Below are 9,755 nucleotides of genomic sequence, written 5' to 3' on the forward strand. Positions count from 1 at the left end.
TGCTATAAGTTCGGGGTGCCGCACTTGTGAAAGTGTTCGGACTTGTCACACCATGTTTTTGGGGTACATAAGCCCCTGGTGTGGTGGCCGTACCAAATTGTACGGTTGCGCAATGTCATAGATGAACATATACAATGGGAAAGAATGCAATATTAGGCAAGAGCTATATATTGTTTATTCAAAGGAAACTGCAAATAAAAGCAGAACGATACAAATTTGGCGATAAGCAAGGTACGGGACTTTGACATGTCCCCCTTCCAGGGGTAAGTTTGCGGTGTGGTATGTAAAATAGGTATACTGCTCATAACAAAGACCACCTGGACACTCGACGTAGCTTTCTGCTTCCCTGGCTGTTGCATCGTGAGTTAGGCAATTCTAGTGCCGGACAGGGCTTCTAGAAGACGGAGTCCTGAAAGTAAGAGAAAAAAGGAAGAAAAAGAATGATACAATCGGGAGCCCCTGGTGCGGTTGAGCCGCATTCTGGGCATGCCGTGGTCGTGGCCCGTCCCCTATGCCCATGGTGCTTCAGAGCGCAATTACGTGCACGTAGTACTGGCTTCGCGAGTTCGCGAGGGCTGGGGTTGGGGCCAAATTACTATGCTTGTTCGGAACGTGCCAGGCGGTCTTGCTGTATTGCGAGTGTCCGATTGTTTATTGGCCGGACTGGAGGATTGCCTTAAGAGGCTGTTCTGCACTTCTGCCGCAAGGGCGGCCGTATGCTCCTTCGTTCGGAGGGAGCGTTCGGTGTTTCCATTGACCATGATTACGCCTCGAGGGCCTGGCATCTTGAGCTTGAGGTATGCGTAGTGCGGCACCGCATTGAATTTTGCGAATGCGGTTCGCCCGAGCAGTGCGTGATAACCGCTGCGGAACGGGACTATGTCAAAGATTAACTCCTCACTCCGGAATTTATCCGGGGATCTGAAGACCACTTCAAGTGTAACGGAGCCTGTACAGTTGGCCTCTACACCTGGAATGACGCCTTTAAAGGTCGTCTTTGTGGGTTTGATTCTTGACGGGTTTATGCCCATTTTGCGCACTGTATCCTGATAAATCAGGTTCAGGCTGCTGCCGCCCTCCATTAGGACTCTGGTGAGGTGAAATTCATCAATAATTGGGCCAAGAACCAATGCGGTGAAACCGCCATGACGGATGCTAGTGGGGTGGTCCCTTCGATCAAAGGTGATCAGGCAGGAAGACCATGGGTTGAACTTCGGGGCGACTGGCTCCATCGCATATACGTCCCTTAGTGCACGCTTCCTCTCCCTTTTGGGTATGTGGGTTGCGTATATCATGTTCACCGTGCGCACTTGTGTGGGAAAGCCCTTCTGTCCTCTATTGTTCGGCAGCCGGGGCTCTTCCTCGTCATCGCTATGCAGCCCCTTGTCGTTGTTTTCGGCGTTTAGCTTGCCTGCTTGCTTGAACACCCAGCAATCCTGTTGGTGTGGTTGGCTGGTTTTTCGGGGGTGCCATGTATCTGGCACAAGCGATCGAGTATTCGGTCCAAGTTGGACGGGCCCTGGGTATTTCTTTTGAATGGCTTCTTCCGCTGACCGGGTTTAGAGCCTCTGAATTCGGCATTTACTGTCGTATCTTCAGCATTGTCACCATTAATGCGGCGTTTATGCTTGTTGCGACGCGACCTGCCATTGCTGTCCTTGGTATCCGAACTACCAGGGTGTTTGGCCAAGTTGTTGCTTCGAGCTAGCCAGCTGTCCTCTCCCACGCAAAAGCGGGTCATGAGTGTGGTGAGGGCTGCCATGGATTTCGGCTTTTCCTATCTTAGGTGCCCGGCTAGCCACTCGTCGCGGATGTTGTGTTTGAAGGCTGATAGCGCCTCTACATCCGGACAGTCGACGATCTGATTTTTCTTTGTTAGGAACCGCGTCCAGAATTGTCTGGCCGATTCTTTTGGCTCCTGAATTATATGGCTAAGGTCATTTGCGTCTGGTGGTCGCACATATGTGCCCTGGAAGTTATCGAGGAATGCGGCTTCCAGGTCCTCCCAACAACCGATTGACTCTGCTGGCAAGCTGTTGAGCCAATGTCGAGCTGGTCCTTTAAGCTTGAGTGGGAGGTATTTGATGGCATGTATATCATCACCGCGGGCCATGTGGATATGGAGGAGATAGTCCTCGATCTAGACCGCAGGATCTGTGGTACCATCGTATGATTCGATGTTTACGGGTTTGAAGCCCTTAGGGATTTGATGATCCATTACTTCATCTGTGAAGCATAGTGGTTGTGCGGCGCCTCTGTATTGGGCTATGTCACGAGTAGCTCATATGAGCTTTGTCAACTGTGTTCGGGCCGGCCGGGGTTGCTGTATCCGGCGTGACGGTAATCATCCCGAGTCGTTGGGCGCCCACGCGATCTGTAGATCGATCTTGTTTGCTTTTCCTTATCCTCCAGTATATCTCGCAAGTTCGGCGCGTTCTCCCGTGCCTTGGTACTTTTTGAGCGGCGTCGGGGCGTGGCTTGAGCGGAGGGCCGATAGGCTTCTCTGTCGCGGCCACGGGGTGGCCGGTCTGCCATGTCGTGCGCTGGTGATGCGGGTGCTTCCTCCTATGATCGAGGCAACGGCCTGCGTTTGGGGTAGCTTTTGGAGGGGCGTTCGAGTTCGTACTCTTCGGCTGCAAGGACTTCGGTCCATCTGTCAGCTAGCAGATCTTGGTCAGCTTTAAGATGTTGCTGCTTTTTCTTGAGGCTGCTTGCCGTGGCCACGAGCCTGCGTTTAAAACGCTATTGTTCGACGGGATCCTCTGGCACGACAAATTCGTCGTCGTCGAGGCTTGCCTCGTCTTCGGAGGGGGGCGCATAATTATCGTCCTCTACCTCTCTTTCTGCCGCAGTGTCGTGCGGACTTGCTTCTCCCTCCTCCTATGTTGAGTCCTGCTGGAGAGGGTCGTCTTTGGCACTGTCCGGGGTATTATTGTCTCCTGTGCCGGAATCACCGTTTTTACTGTGGCGGGATTTAGAGCGGCGCCGCTGACGTCGGCGCTTGGGTTGTTTCTTGGAGGGGTCATCCTCCGCTGTTCCATCGCCATTCCCATCTTTTGGGATGTCCACCATGTATATGTCATATGACAAGGTGGCTTTCCAGTGCCCCGTGGGCGCTGGCTCTTGATCGTCTCCGGCACCGTCATCCATAATGTCGATGTCTTCGGAGTCGAAGTCGAGCATGTCGGTTAAATCATCGACAGTGGCTACAAAGTGGGTGGTGGGTGGGCGTTGAATTTCTTCGTCGTCCGAATCCCAACCTTCCTGACCGTAGTTCGGCCAGGGCTCCCCTGACAAAGAGAGAGACTTTAATGAGTTCAGGATATCGCCAAAGGGCGAGTGCTGAAAGACGTCCGCGGCGGTGAACTCCATAACTGGCGCCTAGTCGGATTCGACTGGCAGGGGCGCGGGAGGTTCGGAGTCTGGAAAGGAGTCTGGCACCTGGGAGTCACGAGCTTCGCAAAGGACAGGGATGGTGTTCGGCTCAATCACCGTAGAGATTTCAGCCCCCGAGGTGGTGTCCAACCAACCGTTCTCGATCGGCGAAACCGGCTCCGGATTAAGGGTCGGAGCGGGCACTGGTGCGGCCTCCAGGGCACCGTTCGGTGGCAGAGCTAGATCGTACCCATCGAGACAGTGCGGCACGCTCGGCCGTGGCTCGAATCCGTCGAAGATCAAGTCTCCGCGGACATCGGCCGTATAGTTCAAGCTTCCAAATCTGACCTGATGGCCAGGGGCGTAGCTTTCAATCTGCTCCAGATGGCCTAGCGAATTGGTCCGCAGTGCAAAGCCGGCGAATATGAAGATCTGTCCGGGGAGAAAAATCTCACCCTGGACTGCATTGTTGCTGATGATCGAAGGAGCCATCGGGCCTATAGGTGACGACACAGAGGAACTCTTAATGGAAGCACCAATGTCGGTGTCAAAACCGGCGGATCTCGGGTAGGGGGTCCCGAACTGTGCGTCTAGGCAGATGGTAAGAGGAGACAAGGGACACGATGTTTTTACCCAGTTCGGGCCCTCTCGATGGAGGTAATACCCTACTCCTGCTTGATTAATATTAATGATATGGGTAGTACAAGAGTAGATCTACCACGAGATCAGAGAGGCTAAACCCTAGAAGCTAGCCTATGGTATGATTGTTGTTTGTCCTACGGACTAAAACCCTTCGGTTTATATAGACACCGAATAGGGTTAGGGTTACATAGAGTCGGTTACATCGGTAGGAGATCTACATATCCGTATCGCCAAGCTTGCCTTCCACGCCAAGGAAAGTCCCATCCGGACATGGGACGAAGTCTTCAATCTTGTATCTTCATGGTCCAGGAGTCCGGCCAAAGATGATAGTTCGGCTATCCGGACACCCCCTAGTCCAGGACTCCCTCAGTGATGTCTGTGGTCACGAGAATGGTGATGTAGTAGTTGGTATGCTTGATGCGTGTATGTCCATCTCTTTACTGTTTTGCTAGAACCATAAATCCTGATGCGCATGATGATCATGGTCTGGTTTGTTAGATCTATTCCGCTCGTGCTTAAAATTTGACATGCCTGGATTCGAAAACTCGTTCTTACAGTTTTCATTTCTATGATCAACTTAGAGGGTTGCACATGTCAGTATATTATATACCAAAAAAATTCCTAGCTAGTGAGAACATTTTAGTCACTCCATGAATGCATACTGGTTAGTGTTAGTCATACTATTTATGTACATGGCATTTGCTGTCAATTCATGATTATAAGTTATTGGATCCCTCATTGGCTACTGTTTGATGTTCTGTACCTATTTTATTCTTATATGTTCATTCTTATTCTTATTCTTATATTTTGTTCTACTTGGATGCATTGGTACCCCCATCATCGAGCGCATGGATGCAACAGTGGAAAGAAGATGATGGTCGTGTGCATCATCAAGCACACCATGGTGATCATCTACCTTCTCACAAATGCTAACTCAACCCAGATCGACGGTGTCTCTCTCGGTTCCCTTTATTCTCTCCTGCATTTGTCATGTTAGTGTATGTGTTTTGACTAGTAGAATGGATGTCATGTTATGTTATGTTAGGTCTTGCCTATTGAATGGATGGCCGTGGTAGTAGAATGGCATTGTTGTTTCAGGTGCAATGTGTTGCAGTGAGGTTACAGGACCTGCACTTCATGCATATTCATACTCTCTGTTTTCTTTTATGAATAAAAAAGCATGGTATTAGCTGGATTCATAGTCCTTTTTTGAATGGAATGTTGATAATATATTCGGTCCATTTGTTCTGATTCTTCTTAGCCTATTCATGTAACAGGGTGGAGGGGATGTTGCTGTTCTGTTAGCCCAGGGTGAATTCGACATAAGATCGCTATCGAAGGAGCTCCATGCTGAAGAAGATAACACTTGTTACCTTATAGAGCTTGTAATTGTGATTGCCATACCTGTAGAGCTTGTACAGTTATTCCACTTGTAGAGCTTGTAAAGTTTGTGTTAGAGCTTGTATTACATGTTATTTGGAGAGCAGGAGCTGAATGAATCTGGCTGATATAAGTTGAAGTATTACATGTGTTTTCTGCCAGTGCAATTTGAATACCGACAATTTAAATACCAGTTATTTATTTACTGTTAAATTGAAATATGAATAATATGACCCTGACAGCTGCGACCCATGTGACAAGTGGACCCCTTTTTCTATAAAAAAAGAAAAATAAAAACTGTTGAGAAAAAAGGCCCGACCCAAAAATAAAAAGGCTATAATGTTGGGCCTAGCCCATGAGGCTGTCCAGAATTAATAGGAAAAATATATAAAAGGCTGAATTGTTGGGCTTGGCCCATGGAAAACACCTAATCGGACCGGGCTGAATCTTGTTAGTGACCTTTTGAATTGGTCGCAGTTTTGCCACGTCAGATTGCCACGTCGGATCTGACGTGGCCTGGGCAGACAGCTAGTGACCAAAACAAAAGGTCATGGGTTCAACGACCTTTTGTTTTGGTCATAAACGTCTACGACCTTCTCACAAAGAAGGTCGCTATAGTCAGTTTATGACGGCCAGCTTTTGACCTTCTGTTTTTGGTCACAAAAAGGTCGCAAATGAAAAACCATGACCTTTCAGTGACCAATAGTTGTGGTCACAAGTTGACATATTTCTTGTAGTGTCACTGGAAATAGGCAGAGAGTCGAGGAATGCCTTCAGAAGGGGTCCAAGATTGCCGATGAGCAGATGGCAGTGGTGGAGCTGGAAGAGTACAAGAAGACTTCTGACCCGAGTGATTCTCTCCGCTCTAAGAAGCCCGCTATTGAGTCTGCATTTCAGTCGGCTGGCAAGACGAAGCCATTTAACATCCACCCGGAGGATCCCATAGCTGCTCCGACCAACATCTCAACGACACTCGACATCAAATAGGAAGCCACGCTCATCCAGTTCCTCTGTGAGAACTGGGACATCTTTACATGGAACCCATCCAACATGTCAAGTGTACCCAGGGAACTGGCTGAGCACCGTTTGCATGTCGACCGAAAGGCCAAACCTGTGAAAGAACACCTCCGCCGTTCTGCTGTAGAGAAGAGGAAGGCGATTGGCGAGTAGGTGGCTCGGCTCCTAACAGCTGAGTTCATCCGTGAAATATACCAGTCCGAGTGGCTCGCCAATGTCGTCCTGCTCCCCAAGCAGGACAATTCACTCTGCATGTGCATTGACTTCAAGCATGTCAATCGGGCCTTCCCAAAAGATCATTTTTCGCTCCCTCACATCGATCAGATAGTCGACTCAGCTATGGGGTGTGAGGTTTCTCTTTTCTTGATGCGTATTCTGGATACCATCAGATCCGACTGTATGGGCCAGACGAAATAAAAACAGCCTTCATCACCCTATTCGGGTGTTTTTGCTATGTTGCCATGCCATTCGGTCTCAAAAACGCTGGCGCCATATTCATGCGCATGATTCAGAAGTGTCTGCTCACTCCAATCAGTCGGAATGTGGATGCGTATATGGATAATATTGTGGCCAAGTCACGCAAAAGTTCCGACCTACTGACTAACCTTGCTGAAACCATTGCTATTTTGAGAAGGTACGACATCAAGTTGAACCCGTCCGAGTGCACATTCGAAGTACCCAGAGGCAAGTTACTCGGTTTCGTCGTTTCCGAACGAGGGATAGATGCCAATCCCGAGAAGATCGGTGCAATTCTCTGAATGAAATTCCCCGTGAGTGTGCATGACATTCATAAGCTCACCGGTTGTCTCACAGCGCTGAGTTGGTTCATTTCTCGTCTCGGCGAAAAGGCACTACCTCTTTACCGACTAATGAAGAAGTCCGATAAGTTCGAGTGAACTCCCAAATCTGAAGCAGCATTTTTAGAGCTCAAAGCCCTGCTTTCCACCCAGCCGATGCTTGCTGCTCCGGACAGTAAAGAGTCTCTACTTCTATACATTGCGGCCACAGGTCAGGTTGTCATCATAGTACTCATAGTTGAATAAGAAGAAGAAGGCAAGGCCTACGCAGTTCAACGACCAGTGTACTATACCTCCGAGGTTTTGACTCCATCCAAGTAGAGGTATCCACATTCTCAGAAGCTCGTTTACGGAATTTACTTAACTGCAAGGAAAGTTGCACATTATGTCTAAGACCACTCGTTTTCAGTCATCAGTGATGCTTTGTTATCTGAAATCATGAACAATCGACATGCAACTGGTTGAGTGGCTAAGTGGGCAATTGAGCTTCTTGCACTCGACATTAAGTTTTAAGCAAAGAAGGCAATTAAATCCCAAGCACTTGCAGATTTTTTGGCCAAGTGGATTGAACAGCAATAGTTTGACAATTCTCTTTCACTTGCATTTTCTTTCGTGAAGGCTCCCTCTCGACTCAGATTTACTCAGAGCACTGGACCATGTTCTTTGATGGATCCAAAATGTTTAATGGTTCTGGTGTCGGGATGGTTCTGGTATCTCCAAGCGGTGATAAACTCAGTTATCTCCTCCAGATTCACTTCGATTACTCCAATAATGAAGCTGAGTATGAAGCACTCCTCTACGGGTTGCGTATGACTATCTCACTCGGCATCCATCGCCTGATGGTCTACGGTGACTCAGATTTGGTAGTCAATCAGGTGATGAAGGAGTGGGACGTGATGACCCACAAGTATAGGGGATCTATCATAGTCCTTTCGATAAGTAAGAGTGTCGAACCCAACGAGGAGCAGAAGGAAATGACAAGCGGTTTTCAGTAAGGTTTTCTCTGCAAGCACTGAAATTGTAGGTAACAGATAGTTTTGTGATAAGATAAATTGTAACGAGTAACAAGCAATGAAAGTAAATAAAGTGCAGCAAGGTGGCCCAATCCTTTTTGTAGCAGAGGACAAGCCTGGAAAATTTCTTATAATGAGAAAATAGCTCCCGAGGACACATGGGAATTATCGTCAAGCTAGTTTTCATCTCGCCCATATGATTCGCGTTCGGTACTTTGATAATTTGATATGTGGGTGGACCAATGCTTGGGTACTACCCTTACTTTGACAAGCATCCCACTTATGATTAACCCCTATTGCAAGCATCCGCAACTACAAAAGAAGTATTAAGGTAAGCCTAACCACAGCATTAAACATATGGATCCAAATCAGCCCCTTACGAAGCAACGCATAAACTAGGGTTTAAGCTTCTGTCACTCTAGCAACCCATCATCTACTTATTACTTCCCAATGCCTTCCTCTAGGCCCAAATAATGGTGAAGTGTCATGTAGTCGACGTTCACATAACACCACTAGAGGAAAGACAACATACATTTCATCAAAATATCGAACGAATACCAAATTCACATGACTACTAATAGCAAGACTTCACCCATGTCCTCAGGAACAAACGTTACTACTCACAAAGCATATTCATGTTCATAATCAGAGGAGTAATAATATGCATTAAGGATCTGAACATATGATCTTCCACCAAGTAAACCAATTAGCATCAACTACAAGGAGTAATCAACACTACTAGCAACCCACAGGTACCAATTTGTGGTTTTGATACAAGATTGGATACAAGAGATGAACTAGGGTTTTGAGAGGAGATGGTTGTCGGTGTCAAAACCGGCGGATCTCGGGTAGGGGGTCCCGAACTGTGCGTCTAGGCGGATGGTAATAAGAGACAAGGGACACGATGTTTTTACCCAGGTTCGGTCCCTCTCAATGGAGGTAAAAGCCTACTCCTGCTTGATTAATATTGATGGTATGGGTAGTACAAGAGTAGATCTACCACGAGATCAGAGAGGCTAAACCCTAGAAGCTAGCGTATGGTTTGATTGTTGTTCGTCCTACGGACTAAAACCCTCCGGTTTATATAGACACCGGAGAGGGCTAGGGTTACACAGAGTCGGTTACAATGGGAGGAGATCTACATATCCGCATCGCCAAGCTTGCCTTCCACGCCAAGGAAAGTCCCATCCGGACACGGGACGAAGTCTTCAATCTTGTATCTTCATAGTCCAGGAGTCCGGCCAAAGGTTATAGTCCGACTATCCAGACACCCCCTAATCCGGTACTCCCTCAGTAGCCCCCGAACAAGGCTTTAATGACAGCAAGTCCGGCGCGCAGATTGTCTTCGGCATTGCAAGGCGGGTTCTTCTCCGAATTCCATATACCTGTTGAATAGTGTCCGGCTTCTTGTGAGTATTGCGCTCCTTGGCTTCCGCGCCCAATAATGGCCATCTTCCACGTGTCAAACAAATGCGAAAAGCCAGGGTGTTTTACATTTACCCCCCTAGCTGCGCAAATGAGCTGTCTATTA

General features: G+C 48.0%; 1 long non-coding RNA gene across 1 annotated transcript; it reads left to right on the forward strand.

The window, feature by feature from the left end:
- Nucleotides 1-4,839: 4,839 nt before the first annotated feature.
- Nucleotides 4,840-5,558, forward strand: LOC119336874. Its single transcript, XR_005162866.1, has 2 exons — nucleotides 4,840-4,921; nucleotides 5,295-5,558. It is a non-coding gene; the product is annotated as an uncharacterized LOC119336874 (long non-coding RNA).
- Nucleotides 5,559-9,755: the final 4,197 nt, after the last annotated feature.

The sequence above is a fragment of the Triticum dicoccoides genome, chromosome 7B (genome assembly GCF_002162155.2).
Source record: "Triticum dicoccoides isolate Atlit2015 ecotype Zavitan chromosome 7B, WEW_v2.0, whole genome shotgun sequence".
Lineage (NCBI taxonomy): Eukaryota > Viridiplantae > Streptophyta > Magnoliopsida > Poales > Poaceae > Triticum > Triticum dicoccoides.